This window comes from Oncorhynchus keta, chromosome 22 (assembly GCF_023373465.1).
Source record: "Oncorhynchus keta strain PuntledgeMale-10-30-2019 chromosome 22, Oket_V2, whole genome shotgun sequence".
Lineage (NCBI taxonomy): Eukaryota > Metazoa > Chordata > Actinopteri > Salmoniformes > Salmonidae > Oncorhynchus > Oncorhynchus keta.
The window spans coordinates 30,028,584-30,048,643 of NC_068442.1; the positions used below are offsets into that span (position 1 = coordinate 30,028,584).

The following is a 20,060-nucleotide window of genomic DNA, read 5'->3' on the forward strand; positions in this document are numbered from 1 at the left end:
ACACATCACAGTAGTCAGGTGGTAGGGGCTCACAAGGGAGATAAGGAAATATGTGTGTGTTTGTGTGTTGTGCTGCTATGATCATGGTGTTGGTTTCCTTTGTCAGCACAGCCTCAAGGATCTAGTAGAAACCCTGTATGGCACACGTAACCCAATATCCACCAGCCACACTATCTCCGTCATTCAGGAAAAATGCACTTAACAAACTTAACATATTTGCCTGTTTGTGCCAACTCATGATGAGTCTTTCAAAAAACTGCAACTGTTGCTGTTTTTTTTTCTTCTTGAGGTGAAGAAAAACACATCAGGGCCTGGAGGAGAGGTCGTAATGTTGAGTTGTGTGGTTTTTAATGGAAATGCCCAGAGCTGTTGTCAGGCTTTGAGACACATCAACCCCAACCTCCACTAGACGGGCTCCCATAATGCATTGCCATGTCAGAGCGTTGTGAGATCTTCACAATGAAATATTCTGGCTGAGTAGGCATGCTGGGTCCGTGCTGAATGCACTCTGTCCATGTCCTCACTTAATGACTCCATCTTTCTTCTGGTGATCCGTTTAACAGTGTGGAGAAATGTTCCTTTTAAAAACACAGCCATTTAAGGTGCTAAACTCCTAATATAAGTCCCCACCCACTCAGCAGCCACTAACCTGGCCATGAATCATCTCTTATGACTTCCAACTATTGTGGGTGTGGGTGTCCATGAGCGGACATGTTAATGTGAATGTGGGCACATTCATAGATATTGAATTCCACTTGGAGTGCAAATATTCTACACTCTCTTGAAAAACCTTTTAAAATAACATATCCTTCTGGATGTTGAAAGTTTTTCAACTGAAAACTCTGTCTACAAACATAGAAGTGCATCTCTTGCATCGTGTATGTGCTGCATTCAAGCTGAGAAAGACATGTTCTGCTTTACCTTTCATTATTCATCAATCAGAGAGGAGCTAGGCTTCCTACCCTGCAGTACACACAGGTGCTGGTAGTGTTGGCATGACTCCACATAACACTAGTCTACTTGAAGATGTGCTTAAGTCAAGCAGTAGGGGATTCACAAAGTACCCTGCCTAGCCGCCGCACTCTTGAAATAGACTTTAGAACCTATGATTCCCATACAGAGTAGTGAGATATGATAAAGCTCCACACAGGCAAACATGGTTTGTAAGGTATTACACATTCTCTAGTGCTATCTAAACACCTCTCAAAGAGGAAATTCTGTTGGATTTGTATTCCATATCTTCTCTCTCACACAGTGTGAAACTACTCGGAAATGCACTTAACAAGTTCGGGTTGACTTTAACTCATCAAAGATTCTGAGTGAAATGGACTCGCACAGGTCACCATGCAGTCCCGTGTAGCCGGAGGGCAGGGTGGGTTTATCATAGAACGGACTTGTTTAATGTCTGGTATAGATGGACAGACTACAGTATATAACAGTGAGTCAATAGTAAATCTATCATAGTGTTCTTGGTTGGTGTATAGGCATACAGATACTATATACACTCATGAGTCTGTCGAGCTGCACTATTGTTCTCCTTAGCAAGTTTCTCTGAGGGCCGTGTGCAATCTATCCACCCAACTTTTTTAATCTAAGGCTAAATTGCTCGTTCATACTTACGAATGTATTACATTCTGTGAAGCTTCTTTGGGGAATTGGGATCCACAATGCTTAACTTTTTTTGAACAAGTTCTAATCCCATTTTTATGAGAGTGGAAACAACAAAAGATGATTTGGAATCCCCTTAAAGACAGAATATGTATAGTAGGACATTAATGCCACTCCTGATAAAAACCAACAGCAATAAACCACTGGCTTATATTGTCTTATTGTATTGATTTATTCTGCAATGCAATACTATGCTGATATCTTAGCATAACGATTGACAGATACTTCTGTTGGACCTTGTTCCTATTTGGGGTTCAAAATAAAGATATAGCACTAACCAATACCACTCCGTGCATTGACAACTAACTACACGCCACAGTGTGTGTTACTGTGCATTGTCTGTCTTTGAAATGTGTTTATTGACCACTGCTGTTAACTGACCTATGGACGGACTCTGACTCTTCCTGTCAGTCTACATATCAGCCTGTAGTCTAACTGCTGCTCCAGTACAGCTCTGACCACTGATCCACACCACTAAAACACACATTAGCAAACATTTCAAAGTAGGACCGAGGACCGTAACAGCCCCTATGACACAATTTCTGCTTGACCTGAAGTCTCCCTAATGAAAGCCTGTGGTGACACAGAGAGGATAGGCTGGTGATACTACCTCCTGGTTCAAGTGGATAGTGTACCCCTGCCACCCCCTCACCTGCAAACCCCATCTGGCCCCCATCTGGCCCTGGGTGATAACTGGCATCTCATCTCTGACTAGCCCATTTCATAGTTTCTTAGCAGCAAACTGAGACACAGGGAGCCTGACAGCCAATCCATGCCCTTGCTCCCCCATGGTGACGGGAGAATATGCATGCCCTCCAAATGATAATGATATCAAAGCCCCCATGCAGTCTTACGTTGTTTATTTTATTTAAATCATCACTGCATGTCTAATAAATCACTGTGTGTGTTTTTTTCCTCATAAAAATAATTCCAAATGTATTTGTAATAATTTATTTCCCTGAGCCTCCTTTTGCCATTGAAATGCTCAGTCTGCTCATGTGGGCGTGTTGATACACATTTAAATATATTTGCATATACAGCCCTGATTAGCGGATATGATCGTCTCGACCAGGAGCGTCAAACTCATTCCATAGAGTGCCTAGTGTCTGCAGGTTTTAGACAACCATGTGTGGCAAGTTCCTTACTGCTTCAGGCTCCTGAGTGGCGCAGCGGTCCAAGGCACTGCACCTCAGTGCTAGAGGGTTCACTACAGACCCTGGTTTGATTCCAGGCTGAATCACAACCGGCCGTGATTGGGAGTCCCATAGCGCAGTGCATAATTGGCTCAGTGTCATACAGATTTGGCTGGGTAGGCCGTCATTGTAAATAAGAAATTGTTCTTAACTGACTTGCCTAGTTAAAAAACGTATTAGTGACCTTAATTCATCATGAGGGATGAGCAAAAAAACAACAGCCACTTGGCCCTCTGTGGAATGAGTTTGACACCTGTGGTCATCTGTGATCTACCCCGCTTATCCATTCAAAGTAGGAGGATACATATGCAAAAAGGAAGACTAGTCATTGGTCAGAATAATCAGAATTTTATTTCATGCTCTGGGCCAAAAAGTCGATCCCACCTGAAAAGACAAATTCCAGGAAAAAAGATCTTACACTAAACGGGCATTATCATCATTGTTATGTTCTGTTAATTACTGATGTCCCCTTTAAGGATGAAGCGCCCTTGGTCATGCGCAGTATTGTTCTATGTTATTCTGTTACTAACTAGTTTGAGTAAATGTGAAGCTCCAGTTCAATTGCTTGTATTCAGAGTCTTTCTTATTACATAAATAAATCCTAAGTGTTAAGACACTACAATGGCGACGAGGATGATTACCTGCAGAGTGCATCACGAATACACATGGAGTTCGTAGGAAGAGAGGAAGATTTTGACCCTGTAGCACAACAGCTAGCAAGCAGTGAAGACGAGGGGAGAGCTGACGAGAACGAGGCGGCAGATCAAAGACCCGTGGAGCCGGAGGTAAAGAGAATGGCTAGCATCGGGAAAATAGATGTGTTTGATGACACGCACGAAAACTGGGCAACTTACATTGAACGACTGGAACAGTACTTCATTGCAAACGACATTGCTGATAACAAGAAAGTGCCAGCGTTGTTGAGTTTAATTGGCCCACAAACATACAGTTTGCTAAGAGATCTGACTGCCCCTCTGAAGCCCTCAAATAAAATATTCACAGAGATTGTGGAGATATTGCAAAATCACCTATCACCTAAACCACTCCTCATCGCGGAACATTTTCGTTTCCACAAGAGAGATCAGAATGAGGGGGAGGGTGTTAGTACATATGTAGCAGTGTTGAAGAAACTGTCTGAACATTGCCAGTTGGGAGAGAACCTAAATGACACATTAAGGGATAGATTTGTTTGTGGACTGAAACATGAACACATTCAAAAACGTTTGCTCACAGAATCAGAGCTCACGTTTGCAAAGGCTGTTGAAATTGCTGTTGCTATGGAAATCGCGACTAAAGATACTTTTGAGTTGCAAAGTAAAAGAAGTACCAACCTGTCACAAATTTCCCTGCACAAGTTTGCACGCAGTCGACAACACCCCCGTGTGGCCGAAAAATGCAACAGGTGTGACAGAGATGGTCACAGAGCAGAGGACTGCCGTTTCAAAGACGAAATTTGTCACAAATGCAGTAGAAGGGGGCACATTCAAAGAGCATGCAAAGCCAAATTCAGTCACAACAGGAAAACTGAGAAAATTAAAGGGTCTGTGAATGCACTAGCAGAGAACAGTGGCAGTGATTCAGATGAACTATTAATTGGTACAATGGAGTTAAACACAGTGACTTCTCCCAGCAGTAGCATAATATGGGTGACACCAGATATCGAAGGCAAACCCCTCAAAATGGAGCTGGACACAGGATCTGCAGTGTCTATGATTTCCACTACCGTCTACAATGAGCACTTTAAGGCTATCAAGCTGAAGAACACAAATGTGTTGCTGAAGACCTACTCAGGAGAGAGATTGAGCCCAATGGGGGCGTTGCAGATCAGAGTGCATTATGGGGGGAAAACACAGCAGTTACAGCTGTATGTGGTGCCTGGAACTGGCCCCCCATTATTTGGCAGGGAATGGCTTTCAAAAATAAAGCTGAATTGGTGTGACTTGAAAATGCTCCACACGTTCCAGTCCAAAGAGAAAGGCACAGACCAAACACTGGAACACTTGCGGAATAAATACAACACAGTTTTCAGTGATCAGATGGGAACAGTAAAAGGCTTCACAGCAAAACTTGTACTAAGAGATGACGCAACCCCAAAATTCTGCAAAGCCAGATCTGTTCCATACTCCCTGAGACCAAAGGTGGAAGCGGAAATCGATCGCTTGCAGGATACAGGGATCCTGACGAAAGTGGACAGAAGCGAATGGGCCACACCCATAGTTCCTATTGTGAAGAAAGACGGGTCTGTTAGAATGTGTGGGGACTTCAAGGTAACTGTGAATCCAATGTTGCATGTGGACCAATACCCCCTACCACGCCTGGATGACATCTTTGCTGCACTAGTTGGTGGGAAACACTTTAGTAAAATCGATCTGAAACAGGCTTACCTGCAGCTACCGGTTGAAGAGAGTTCCAAACAGTACCTGACAATAAACACACACAAAGGTCTATACAGGTATAACCGCATGGTGTTTGGTATTGCATCAGCCCCAGCCATTTGGCAACGAACTATTGACCAGATTTTGCAAGGAATCTCAGGAACCCAGTGTATCCTGGATGACATGATCATAACAGGACGCACCGACAAAGAGCACCTGGCTAACCTGGAAGAGGTCCTGAAAAGACTGAAAGAGTATGGTCTACAGGCAAACTTAAAGAAGTGTGAGTTCTTCAAAGACAAGATTGTCTTCTGTGGACATGAGATTGACTGTAGTGGATTGCACAAAACACGGGACAAAATCGAGGCAGTGGTACAGGCACCACGACCACAAAATATCACAGAAGTGAGATCTTTCACGGGTCTGATCAATTACTACAGAATATTCCTCCCAAACCTTTCAGCAGTACTCCAGCCTCTAAATCAGCTCCTGGAAAAGAATAGGACATGGCGGTGGACAGAGCAGTGTGAAAATGCATTTCTGGAGGCAAAACGGCTCATAACATCTGAACAGGTCCTGATGCATTACGACCCTGAAATGCCAGTGAAGTTGGCTTGTGACGCGTCCCCTTATGGATTAGGGGCAGTCCTTTCACACACACTGAAAGATGGGTCAGAGAGGCCAGTTGCATTTGCGTCACGAACATTGAATGATGCAGAGAAAAACTACTCACAAATCGACAAAGGCGTCAAGAAATTCCACGCATACCTATATAGCAAGCGTTTCACACTGGTTACAGATCACCAGCCGTTGCTTTCCATTTTCAGTCCAAAGAAAGGCATTCCGGCAATGACAGCAGCCAGGTTACAGCGATACGCCCTGTTCCTTGCCAGTCATATGTATGACATTGAGTTTAAGCCATCATCCCTCCACACAAATGCAGATGGATTATCCAGACTGCCGTGTACAAGAGAAAGACAAAGGAGGGTGGATGCAGTGGACATATTCCATACCGCTCAGCTCGAGGCACTACCGGTCACAAGCACAGTTATCAAACATGAGACAAGTAAAGATGTGACCTTGTCAAAAGTGTACACCTACACCATGTCAGGATGGCCAGCTACTGGCAGAAAGGAGCTGACTCCGTATTTCCAGCAGAGAAACGAAATTACAACGTACCAAGGATGTTTGATGTGGGGAATGAGAGTCATCATACCCCAGAAATGCCAACATCTAGTCTTGCAGCAACTACATGAAGGTCATGTTGGAATTGTCAAAATGAAGCTGCTCGCAAGGAGCCACTTCTGGTGGCCAGGTCTGGACCAACAGATAGAAAATATGGCAAAGAACTGTAGTGGATGTTTGGAAACCCTTCACATGCCTGCTCCTGTCCCAGTCCACCCATGGGAATGGCCCGCAGAGCCATGGCAGAGAATTCATGTGGACTACGCTGGTCCCTTTGAAAAGCACATGTTTCTGGTTATAGTTGATGCCCATTCCAAATGGCCAGAGGTGTTTTGCACTGACTCCTCCACCTCAGCTCAGACGATAGAGTGTCTCAGAACAACGTTTGCACGCTTCGGTTTGCCACTGCAGCTGGTAAGTGACAACGCGCAAGCTTTTGTAAGTGACGAGTTTACAAGATTCATGTCAGTAAATGGAATCAAACACTCAACTTCAGCTCCGTACCACCCTGCCACCAATGGGCTGGCAGAACGCTTTGTGCAAACCCTAAAGCAAGGACTCTGTGCAGCAAAACGAGACGAAGGGACTTTGCAAACAAAACTGGCCAAGTTCCTGGCCTCCTACCGAAACACCCCACATGCCACAACAAATGAAAGCCCAGCCGCACTGATGTTCGGGAGGCCTCTCCGCACACAGCTGGACATCATGAAGCCAAACGGCCGTAATGAAGTGCTGAACAAACAAGCCAAGATGCTCTCCGGTGGCCGGGAGCGCCATCTCCAAACAGGACAGGAAGTGATGGTGCGAGACTACAGAAGAGGAGGGAAATGGACAAGAGGGACCGTACACACACAAACGGGACCCAGAACTTACCAGGTTCAAGTGAGCCCAGACATAATGTGGCGGCGTCACATTAACCAAATGCATTCCACGGAAAACAGCACAATAATCGAGAGAGAACAGGCACAGAGAGCTCCTGAGAGTGACACACAGGGAACTGTAGAGGACGGTGGGGCAGTAGAGAGACTCCAGGCTGAAAGAAGGGAACGTGTTGATGAAGGTGCTGCTATAGCAGACGCTATAATGGAACAAGCACACACTGAGGATGTTCAGGAGCCTCCAGACAATCTGAGGCGCTACCCAGAACGAAGGCACCGTCCACCAGACAGACTAGACTTATAAACAAACAAGCAAAAACAAACTGTTCAAGTTCAAATTAAAAGATGCAAAATAACTACAACAAGTTCTGGGAAATGTTGCAGTTGTGGTTTGGTAAAAGTAACTCTGATTGTATAAGAGAAGGAATGTTATGTTCTGTTAATTACTGATGTCCCCTTTAAGGATGAAGCGCCCTTGGTCATGCGCAGTATTGTTCTATGTTATTCTGGTACTAACTAGTTTGAGTAAATGTGAAGCTCCAGTTCAATTGCTTGTATTCAGAGTCTTTCTTAATACATAAATAAGTACTAAGTGTTAAGACACTACAATCATGTTTACAATTTGATAGTGTTATTTCGACATCGTAGTGTGGAAATATATATATATATTTTTTAAACAGGAGATTGCGTTTTTGACTGCACTGCCCCTTTAACGGTGATAACTGAAACACTGAGGTCTGTCCTCAGGGCCAGGCTGTGCTAGGCTGGGCTATCTGTCAGGATTGGGCTGGCTGTCTCAGTGAAGGCTGCCATACGCGTGCCGTCTGTTGCTTTGATGGAATGGGCTGTGTCCGTGTGGGAGGATAGTGATGGGGAGGAGGCAGGAAGAAACCTGGGGTTCAGACCATCTTTATTTCTGCTTGAATGCTTTGTGCTGACAAAATATATCCAAATAGATAAGATTTTGTGTGTTTCCCTTGCAACCTATCAAGGTACTGTATATCAAAGTGGCAGTAGTTTAGCTTAACCTTTCCTTTCTCTATCGTAATCAAATAGAAGAAGCCATTTGGTATGAGCAACCATGTGGTGTATAAACATGATCTTAAACCTACAGTGTCTGAAGAGGGCCAATTGCATTCCATATCTTTCCTCATGTCATTTAGATATTGAGATGAATAGGAAACCTCTCATGTTCGCCAGATACTCAGTGGTCCTGAGAGTGTCTGTGTAGAGTGTATGAACACTTGAGTGGTTTGTTCAGAGTAGTGCCGTCCTTCAGGTCTGGAGAACACAAGACGTCTCTTCGGGGAGCACTGAAGAGTCCCCATTCAAATAGCTGATAGCCTTTCTTGTTAAAGTACCATCCTACCACCAACAATACTTTGCTGTATGAAGTTACACATTATTGTATCTACTTTTCATTGAATGTATAACATTTCTGTCCATTGTTTTCCTCACATGGCCTCACAAGCTTCAAGTGACTGTTAATTAATGTAAGTGATCAAGTACTTTGAAAGTTAAAGCATTAATTTCACCAAGTATGGGTTGTAGTAGCCAAATTGACATTTGTTTACATTTACATTTTAGTCATTGTGGTGGCAGGGTAGCCTAGTGGTTATAGGGTTGGACTAGTAACCGGAAGGTTTCAAGTTCAAACCCCCGAGCTGACATGTAACAAATCTGTCATTCAGCCCCTGAACAGGCAGTTAACCTGTTCCTAGGCTGTCATTGAAAATAACAATTTGTTCTTAACTGACTTGCCTAGTAAAATACATTTAGCAGATTCTCTTATCCAGAGTGACTTACAGTTAGTGCATTAATCTTAAGATAACCACATATTGCAGGCATAGTAAGTCCACTTTTCCTCAATAAAGTAGCTATCAGCAAAGTCGGGGGGTGGGGGGCAAGTGGTCAAATGATTAGTTTATCTGCAAGAACCCAATCCTCAGCCAGATGCATTGTTGGGCTGCCATAACCTTGCATTATCTAGTTAATGACATACATATACTGTCAGCCTAGGCCTTTTCACTTTGTCACAAAGCATGTAACATTGAGGGCCCTTTCTGTGTGTTACACAGTTGCGGCACCCTAGTACGATTCACTTTTTCTTGTAAAATAAGTTGAAATTTAAAAACCTTTTGTTGTTCACACTAAGGGGAAAAAAATATCTAAACTGAAATTTTGATTTTCCCTTAGAAATTAAAAGAAATGGCTGGGACGAAATTATTCAAAATTCAAAATAATTTGGTTGAAGGCAAGTGATTCTCATTTAAGTGTAATTTATCTCACCTGACCTGTGGTAAGTTGCAGGTGCTTACTGGGTAAAAATAGTAATTTAAACAGTTTTAAATACACTGCTCAAAAAAATAAAGGGAACACTAAAATAACACATCCTAGATCTGAATGAATGAAATATTCTTATTAAATACTTTTTTCTTTACATAGTTGAATGTGCTGACAACAAAATCACAACAATTATCAATGGAAATCCAATTTATCAACCCATAGAGGTCTGGATTTGGAGTCACACTCAAAATTAAAGTGGAAAACCACACTACAGGTGGATCCAAATTTGATGTAAAGTCCTTAAAACAAGTCAAAATGAGGTTCAGTAGTGTGTGTGGCCTCCGCGTGCCTGTATGACCTCCCTACAACGCCTGGGCATGCTCCTGATGAGGTGGCGGATGGTCTCCTGAGGGATCTCCTCCCAGACCTGGACTAAAGCATCCGCCAACTCCTGGACAGTCTGTGGTGCAACGTGGCGTTGGTGGATGGAGCGAGACATGATGTCCCAGATGTGCTCAATTGGATTCAGGTCTGGGGAACGAGCTGGCCAGTCCATAGCATCAATGCCTTCCTCTTGCAGGAACTGCTGACACACTCCAGCCACATGAGGTCTAGCATTGTCTTGCATTAGGAGGAACCCAGGGCCAACTGCACCAGCATATGGTCTCACAAGGGGTCTGAGGATCTCATCTCGGTACCTAATGGCAGTCAGGCGACCTCTGGCGAGCACATGGAGGGCTGTGCGGCCCCCCAAAGAAATGCCACCCCACGCCATGCCTGACCCACTGCCAAACCGGTCATGCTGGAGGATGTTGCAGGCAGCAGAACGTTCTCCACGGCGTCTCCAGACTCTGTCACGTCTGTCACATGCTCATTGTGAACCTGCTTTCATCTGTGAAGAGCACAGGGCGCCAGTGGCGAATTTGCCAATCTTGGTGTTCTCTGGAAAATGCCAAACGTCCTGCACGGTGTTGGGCTGTAAGCACAACCCCCACCTGTGGACGTCGGGCCCTCATACCACCCTCATGGAGTCTGTTTCTGACCGTTTGAGCAGACACATGCACATTTGTGGCATGCTGGAGTTCATTTTGCAGGATTCTGGCAGTGCTCCTCCTGCTCCTCCTTGAACAAAGGCTGAGGTAGCGGTCCTGCTGCTTGGTTGTTTCCCTCCTACGGCCTCCACGTCTCCTGATGTACTGGCCTGTCTCCTGGTAGCGCCTCCATGCTCTGGACACTACGCTGACAGACACGGCAAACCTTCTTGCCACAAACCTTCTTCTCGCATTGATGTGCCATCCTGGATGAGCTGCACTACCTGAGCCACTTGTGTGGGTTGTAGACTCAGTCTCATGCTTCCACTAGAGTGAAAGCACCGCCAGCATTCAAAAGTGACCAAAACATCAGCCAGGAAGCATAGGAACTGAGAAGTGGTCTGTGGTTCCCACCTGCAGAACCTCTCCTTTATTGGGGGTGTCTTTCTAATTGCCTATAATTTCCACCTGTTGTCTATTCCATTTTAACAACAGCATGTGAAATTTATTGTCAATCAGTGTTGCTTCCTAAGTGGACAGTTTGATTTCACAGAAGTGTGATTGACTTGAAGTTACATTGTGTTGTTTAAGTGTTCCCTTTATTTTTTTGAGCAGTGTATATCATACCACAACTGTAGCCTTTTGTCATGTCAAGCATTGGGTCAGGTGGTGCAAGCTCAGTTAGCGTTGTGTTCAGTTAATGTAGTAGTGGTTGTTATTGCATGCCTTTGAATCCTAGCTGATCCTTTCTATCTGAAATACAAAATATTACCGTTTCTCTGAAAGTGAACTAGAAAAAAAACATTGGAACTTTTTTCATACTTACTTTACATACTGGATGCCTAGAAGGTGTTAAGGCTGAATCTTTAACTGAAACTGTGTACAAAAAAAAAGGTTGTTGTCCATTCAATAATGACATCACTCTGAGGTGAAGCACACACTGATCACTTGTACTTTACATGGTGGCAAACTGTAGTTGGCGACAAGCTGTTGTCACTAGAGGACTTAATTGGTTGTAAGGTTATAATTGACTTTGGAACTTGTTTTTTGTGTGCCCATCTCTTCCCGTGAAGCTAAGAGTTGGCAGTAGTGTGTACATCATTTTCTCTGTGGGTTCAAGGTCCAAACAAAGCTATTTACATTGCCTTCAATGTATATGTGCAAAGCAACCTGCATAGAAACACAAGTCTATTATAGCTGTCAGCCAGGTTGTTATGTTCAAGTTTGGTTGAAAAGTATTGATGTTATTTCACTGTCTAGGTTAATGCAATGATTAGAGTCCATTTTACTGTTATAGTTATATCAACTAATAAAGGCAGAGCTGGTTTTCTGTGCCACATGTTCAGCTGAAGTGTATCTATGGGAACAGCTTGAGCTGGATCTCTTCGAATGTAATAATGATGCAGGTAAGCTCATTACCTGCCTTGGCCCATGTATGTAAGATGTAGGAGGAATGGAGAGAGTGTGTGTGTGTGTGTGTGTGTGTGTGTGTGTGTGTGTGTGTGTGTGTGTGTGTGTGTGTGTGTGTGTGTGTGTGTGTGTGTGTGTGTGTGTGTGTGTGTGTGTGTGTGTGTGTGTGTGTGTGTGTGTGTGTGTGTGTGTGTGTGTGTAGGAGGATATTTTCTCAAAATACTGCTAGCATGCTAATTACCCACATACGAATAAGAGCATGCACAGTTCAAATAAATTAACCTTTCAAAAGTATCAAACTTAAGTGGAAAAATAATGAGAAAAGTTGCAGCATAGGATTTTTCTTTGGGGGCTTTTCAGTTGTTTTTGTGAAGTCAGGTCAGATGATGCCAGCAGGCAGAATGGGAGAGAACACTACTGTCTGTAGAAAGACATGTACCTTTGAGAGTTAGAATCTTGTCTGTGATGGCAAGGCTCCTTAAGGGAATAGTGTTGTCTCCCCAGGGACTAAAGTGACATGCCACTGTGTGTTTGTTGTCAGCTCAATCTATGGGGCCACAGAAACGTGGCACAAAGCACTTTCCATTAAGATGAACAGTTGCTCTGCTGTATTCTGTGTTCTCTCCTTGCATGGCTGTATCTCTGTCAGACCAACCAAATCAAACCACATTTATATTCATAAGCCATTATGTCTGACGGTCGGGGATCTCTGCACTTTTATCTCTCTTCTCTGCGGTCTGTCAGAGGAAGGAGGGGCTGCCGCCGAGAAGGATGGGTTGAGGTGTAAAAAGATGTGTATGATGGACGTGTGATGGTACAATTTCTATCACTGTGAGACGAGAGAGAGGTGGAGAGAGAGAGATGTTCATTCTCCTCTTCACTCCACTTAAAATTAGTGCAGGCTGAGAGGAAGGCCAAGGACTAACAGACAGGCAGTGTAGACACCGCTCATTGACAGCACATAGAGAGGACATCTCAACTGAAATAAAGCCAGGGTCGCTACCTCCCAACAGGCTCATAGTGCCAGGTGGCATTGCATGATGAATGAAGGGGGGAATGGGTATTTTCCAAAATTGTGTTAATGAGGTTTGATATTTACCCCCTGCTCCAATTATACAGCCAGATTAGATCAATATGCATGCATTGTCAGAAACAAATGGTGAGTGCACGGAGAGATAAGACAGGACATTTTTACAGTTAACAAGCAGTATGTGTTGTAGCGATGGCCCTTTTTTTCAGACACACACATAACCACACACACACATTGTAGAAGCACACATATCCAGGAGAGCCTGAGTTGGTGGTTATTTCCCCCATTCTCTCACACTGCTGGTTGCTTTGTACACTCAGTGGTATTGGGGTCTTATCAGTAGCAGGGCAGGGCTAAGTGGCAACAGCCCAGAGATTGAATACATTCATCTGACAGCATGGCTGAGATGGGAGACTGAGGTCTGGTTTGTCGCTATAGCAGCTTGTTAATCAGTGTGTGGTGTAAGAGAGGAGACATAGAACAGGATGTCATGGTGCTCAGCAACCTATCATGTTCTCTTCCATTGAGGATCCCGTTTGAGGTTGAACATCAGGACAGGGTCTCTCTCTCTCTCTCTCTCTCTCTCTCTCTCTGTGTGTGTATTTGTCTCTCTCTCTCTGTGTGTGTATTTGTATAATAATAATAATAATAATATATATATATTTGTCTCTCTCTCTCTATCTCTCAATTCAATTCAATTCAATTTAAGTGCTTTATTGGCATGGGAAACATACGTTAACATTGCCAAAGCAAGTGAAGTAGATAATAAACAAAAGTGAAATAAACAATAACAATTTACAGTAAACATTACACTCACAAAAGTTCCAAAATAACATTTAAAATGTCATATTATGTGAAAATAGTAAAAGCGCAAAAGGGAAAATTAAATAACATAAACATGGGTTGTATTCTAGTGGCATCCGGTCACAAATCTTGCTGCTGTGATGGCACACTGGTATTTCGCCCAATAGATATGGGAGTTTATCAAAATTGGGTTTGTTTTCGAATTGTTTGTGGATCTGTGTAATCTGAGGGAAATATGTCTCTCTAATATGGTCATACATTTGGCAGGAGGTTAGGAAGTGCAGCTCAGTTTCCAACTCATTTTGTGGGCAGTGTGCACATAGCCTGTCTTTTTGTGAGCCAGCTATGCCTATGGCGGCCTTGCTCAATAGCAAGGCTATGCTCACTGGGTCTGTACATAGTCAAAGCTTTGTTAATTATTTCCTATGTTTCAAGTAATTATCTTTTATTTTTCACATTATTTGGTTGGGTCTAATTGTGTTGCTGTCCTGGAGCTCTGTGGGTCTGTTTGTGTTTGTGAAGGGAGTTCCAGGACCAGCTTGCTTAGGGGGATCTTCTCCATGTTCACTTCTCTGTAGGTGATGGCTTTGCTATTGAGGATTTGGGAATCATTTATTTTTAGGTGGTTGTAGAATTTACCGTCCCTTTTCTGGATTTTGATAATTAGCGGGTAACGGCCTCATTCTGCTCTGCATGCATTATTTGGTGTTTTACGTTGAACGTAGGATATTTTTGCATAATTCGGCATGCATAGTCTCAATTTGGTGCTTGTTCATTTTGTGAATTCTTGGTTGCTGAGCGGACCCCAGACCTCACAACCATAAAGGGAAATGGGTTCCTTGACTGATTCAAGTATTTTTAGCCAGATCCTAATTGGTATGTCAAATTTTATGTACCTTTTGATGGCATAGAGGTCCTTCTTACCTTGTCTCTCAGATCATTCACAGCATTGTGAAAGTTACCTGTGGCGCTGATGTTAAGGCCGAGGTATGTATAGTTTTTTGTATGTACTAGGGCAACGGTGTCTAGATGGAATTTGTATTTGTGGATCTGGCAACAGGACCTTTTTGGAAAACCATTATTTTGATCTTACTGAGATTACTGTCAGGGCCCAGGTGTGACAGAATCTGTGCAGCAGATCTAGGTGCTGCTGTAGGCCCTCCTTGGTTGGGGACAGAAGCTCCAGATTCTCAGCAAACAGTAGACATTTGACTTCAGGTTCTAGTAGGGTGAGGCCGGGGGCTGCAGACTGTTTTAGTGCCCTCACCAATTCGTTGATATATATGTTGAAGAGGGTGGGGCTTAAGCTGTCTCACCCCGTGTGTTTTTTGCCAATTTTAACCTCACACTTGTTGTTTGTGTACATGGATTTTATAATGTTGCACCACTTTCATGAGAACACTTTGCCTTTGTTTTGCTTTGTTTGTTTGTCAAATAGGGTGTGCAGGGTGAATACATGGTCTGTCATGCGGTGACATTTGCTTAGTTCATTGTCTTCATTGTGGTGGAAATGTACAAGTCTGCAGTTAATGATATTGTAGAGCATTTTCCCAAGGTTGCTGTTGACGCATATCCCACGGTAGTTATTGGGGTCAAATTTGTCTCCAATTTTGTGGATTGGGGTGATCAATCCTTGCTTCCAAATATCGGGGAAACTTTCGGAGCTAAGGATCTTGTTAAAGAGTTTAAGTATAGCCAATTTGAATTTGTGGTCTGTATATTTTATAATTTATTTGAGGATACCATCAACCCCACAGGCCTTTTATGTGTTGAACGGTTTGTATTTATCCTGTAATTCATTCAATGTAATTGGAGAATCCAGTGGGTTCTGGTTGTCTTTAATAGTTGATTCTAAGATTTGTATTTGATCATGTTTTTGCTGTTTGTTATTTGTTATAGGGCCAAAAAGATTGGAGAAGTGGTTTTCCCATACATCTCCATTTTGGATAGATATCTCTTTGTGTTGTTGTTTGTTTAGTGTTTTCCCAGAAGTGGTTAGATTCTATCGATTCTTCAATTACATTGAGCTGATTTCTGTTATGCTGTTCCTTCTATTTTCATAGTGTATTTCTGTATTGTTTTAGTGATTCACCATAGTGAAGGCATAGGTTCATGTTTTTGGACAGATTTTTTTTATTTTTGGGATATATATGTATATTTTTATACCAGACAAAAGGGTGCCTCCTACTGGCCCTCCAACACCACTTCTAGCAGCATCTGGTCTCCCATCCAGAGACTGACCAGGACCAACGCTGCTTAGCTTCTGAAGCAAGACAGCAGTGGGATGCAGGGTGGTTTGCTGCTGGTTTCTCAATTTATTTCTTAGGTTTTTGCATTCTTCATCAAACCATTTGTCATTGTTAATTTTCTTCGGTTTTCTATTTGAAATTTTTAGATTCAGGTCTCTCTCTCTAAGTATTTGCTTCTCTCTCTCTCTCTGTATTTGTCTCGCTCTCTGTGTTTATTTTTCTTTATTTCTCTTTCTCTCCTTCAGAAGAACATTTTGTTACCTTCCAGAATAGCCTAAATGACTGCGTTGTTTAAAGTGTGTTTTTGAAAATGGTTCTTGGCAAAAATCTATGTTTTTGCTCACGGTGTTGGGAGATCGAGTGGTAATCTATGACACAATACCATCCTGACAGAATACACGGTGATCTGGGATACAACACTTTCCTTTAACAGAGTGTTCTGTGTTTGAAATGTTAGACTGTAAGCTGTGATACAGTAATGGTCCTAACAGAGAGAGAGGGAATTGCTGTTGGCTGGATGCAGTAATGCTTCTAGAGTGTTCCGCTTCACAATGCACCATGCAACAGTGTTTGCCAAGCAGAATACATTTCTGATATAAATCTAATTAAGGGCTGCTACAACAACAGGGTGTCACGCCCTGGTCTAAGTATTTTTGTGTTTATCTTCATGTATTGGGTCTAGCAAAGTCTATGGCTGTCTGGAGTGGTTCTCAATCAGAGGCAGGTGTTTATCGTTGTCTCTGATTGGGAACCATATTTAGGCAGCCATATTCTTTGAGTTTGTCGTGGGTGATTGTCATTAGTGTCTTTGTTCCTGTCGCTGTGTTAGTTGACACAAGTATAGGCTGTTTTGGTTTTCGTTTCGTTTATTGTTTTGTAGTGTTTGTGTTAATTCGTGTTTACGTTTGTTGATTAAACATGGATCGCAATCTACACGCTGCATTTTGGTCCGACTCACCTTCACCTAAAGAGAACCATTACAGAATCACCCACCACAAACGGACCAATCAGCGTGTCAACAGGCAGGAGCCACAGGAGAAGCAACAAAGGCAGCAACAGCGGCGCAATGAGGATTGGACATGGGACGATATATTGGATGGCAAGGGTTGCTACACATGGGAGGAGATCCTGGCGGGAAGGGATCGCTTTCCATGGGAACAGGTGGAGGCACTTAGGAGAGCAGAGGCAGCCGGAGAGAGGAGCCGGCGATACGAGGGAACACGGTTGGCAAGGAAGCCCGGGAGTCAGCCCCAAAAATTTATTGGGGGGAGGCTCACAGGGAGTATGGCTACGCTAGGTAGGAGACCTGCGCAAACTCCCTGTGCTTACCGGGGGGCTAGAGAGACCGGGCAGGCATCGTGTTATGCAGTGGTGCGCACGGTGTCCCCAGTGCGGGTGCATAGCCCGGTGCGGTATATTCCAGCTCCTCGTATCGGCCGGGCTAGAGTGGGCATCGAGCCAGGTAAGGTTGGGCAGGCTCGGTGCTCAAGAGCTCCAGTGCGCCTGCACGGTCCGGTCTATTCAGTACCACCTCCACACCCCAGCCCTCCGGTGGCAGCTCCCCACACCAGGCTTCCTGTGCATGTCTTCGGTCCAGTACCACCAGTACCAGCACCACGCATCAGGCCTACAGTGCGCCTCGCCTCTCCAGCGCTGTCGGAGCCTTTCTCCTCTCCAGCGCTGCCGGAGTCTCCCGCCTGTTCAGCGCAGCTAGAGCCTTTCTCCTCTCCTGCGCTGCTGGAGTCTCCTGCCTGTTCAGCGCAGCCAGAGCTGCCAGCCTGCATGGAGCAGCCAGAGCTGCCAGCCTGTATGGAGCAGCCAGAGCTGCCAGGCTGCATGGAGCAGCCAGAGCTGTCAGTCTGCATGGAGCAGCCAGAGCTGTCAGTCTGCATGGAGCAGCCAGAGCTGTCAGTCTGCATGAAGCTGCCAGTCTGCATGAAGCAGCCAGAGCTGTCAGTCTGCATGAAGCAGCCAGAGCTGCCAGTCTGCATGAAGCAGCCAGAGCTGCCAGTCTGCATGAAGCAGCCAGAGCTGCCAGTCTGCATGAAGCAGCCAGAGATGCCAGTCTGCATGAAGCAACCAGAGATGTCAGTCTGCATGAAGCAGCCAGAGCTGTCAGTCTGCATGGAGCAGCCAGAGCTGTCAGTCTGCAAGGAGCTGTCAGTCTGCAAGGAGCTGTCAGTCTACATGGAGCAGCCAGAGCTGCCAGTCTGCAAGGAGCTGCCAGTCTGCACGGAGCTGTCAGTCTGCAAGGAGCTGCCAGTCTGCACGGAGCTGCCAGTCTGCAAGGAGCTGTCAGTCTGCAAGGAGCTGTCAGTCTGCATGAAGCAGCCAGAGCTGTCAGTCTGCATGGAGCAGCCAGAGCTGTCAGTCTGCATGGAGCAGCCAGTCTGCAAGGAGCTGCCAGTCTGCAAGGAGCTGCCAGTCTGCAAGGAGCTGTCAGTATGCAAGGAGCTGTCAGTATGCAAAGAGCTGTCAGTCTGCAAGGAGCTGTCAGTCTGCAAGGAGCTGCCAATCTGCACGGAGCCGCCAGAGCTGCCAGTCTGGAAGAAGCCGCCAGAGCTGTCAGCCTACATGGAGCAGCCAGAGCCGCCAGTCAGCGTGGAGCAGCCAGAGACGCCAGTCAGCATGGAGCAGCCAGATCTTTCAGTCTGCCAGGATCTGCCAGTCTGCCAGACTCTTCCAGATCGGCCAGTCAACCAGACTCTTCCAGATCCGCCAGTCAACCAGACTCTTCCAGATCTGCCAGTCAACCAGACTCTTCCAGATCTGCCAGTCAACCAGACTCTTCCAGATCTGCCAGTGAACCAGACTCTTCCAGATCTGCTAGTCAACCAGACTCTTCCAGATCTGCCAGAACTGCCAGTCGGCCAGGATCTGCCAGTCGGCCAGGATCCACCAGTCAGCCAGGATCCGCCAGATCCACCAGTCAGCCAGGATCTGCCAGTCAGCCAGGATCTGCTGAGACCACCAGCCAGCCAGGATCTTGTAGATCTATCTACCTGCCTGAGCTTCCTCTCACTCCCGAGCTTCCTCTCACTCCTGAGCTTCCTCTCACTCCTGAGCTTTCTCTCACTCCCGAGCTTTCTCTCACTCCCGAGCTTTCTCTCACTCCCGAGCTTCCCCTCAGTCCCGAGCTGCCTCAGTCCCGAGCTGTCCTTCAGTCCCGATCTGCTCCTCAGTCCAGTGGGGTTCTGGGTGAGGACTACTAGGCCATGGTCGGCGGCGAGGGTGGACTATCCAGGGACGCGAGGAGAGGGGACTAAGACATTGACTGAGTGGGGTCCACGTCCCGCGCCGGAGCCGCCACCATGGACAGACGCCCACCCGGACCCTCCCTATTGTTTTGAGGTGCGTTCGGGAGTCCGCACCTTAGGGGGGGGCTCTGTCACGCCCTGGTCGAAGTATTTTTGTGTTTATCTTCATGTATTGGGTCAGGCCAGGGTGTGGCATAGGGTTTTTGTATTGTGGTGTGTTTTGTCTTGGGGTTTTGGTGTTGGTATTGGGATTTTAGCTTAGTGGGGTATCTAGCAAAGTCTATGGCTGTCTGGAGTGGTTCTCAATCAGAGGCAGGTGTTTATCGTTGTCTCTGATTGGGAACCATATTTAGGCAGCCATATTCTTTGAGTTTGTCCTTAGCGTCTTTGTTCTTGTTGCTGTGTTAGTTGACACAAGTATAGGCTGTTTCGGTTTTCGTTACGTTTATTGTTTTGTAGTGTTTGTGTTAATTCGTGTTTACGTTTGTTGATTAAACATGGATCGCAATCTACACGCTGCATTTTGGTCCGACTCACCTTCACCTAAAGAGAACCATTACACAGGGTCCTGTGTGTGTGTGTGTGTGTGTGTGTGTGTGTGTGTGTGTGTGTGTGTGTGTGTGTGTGTGTGTGTGTGTGTGTGTGTGTGTGTGTGTGTGTGTGTGTGTGTGTGTGTGTGTGTGTGTGTGTGTGT

At 45.1% G+C, this 20,060-nt stretch overlaps 1 protein-coding gene across 1 annotated transcript in view; it reads left to right on the top strand.

Annotated features, from left to right (window-relative positions):
* LOC118401299 (cadherin-13-like) overlaps positions 1–20,060 on the top strand; it is a 636,121-nt gene that overhangs the window by 490,239 nt on the left and 125,822 nt on the right. The window lies entirely within an intron of this gene.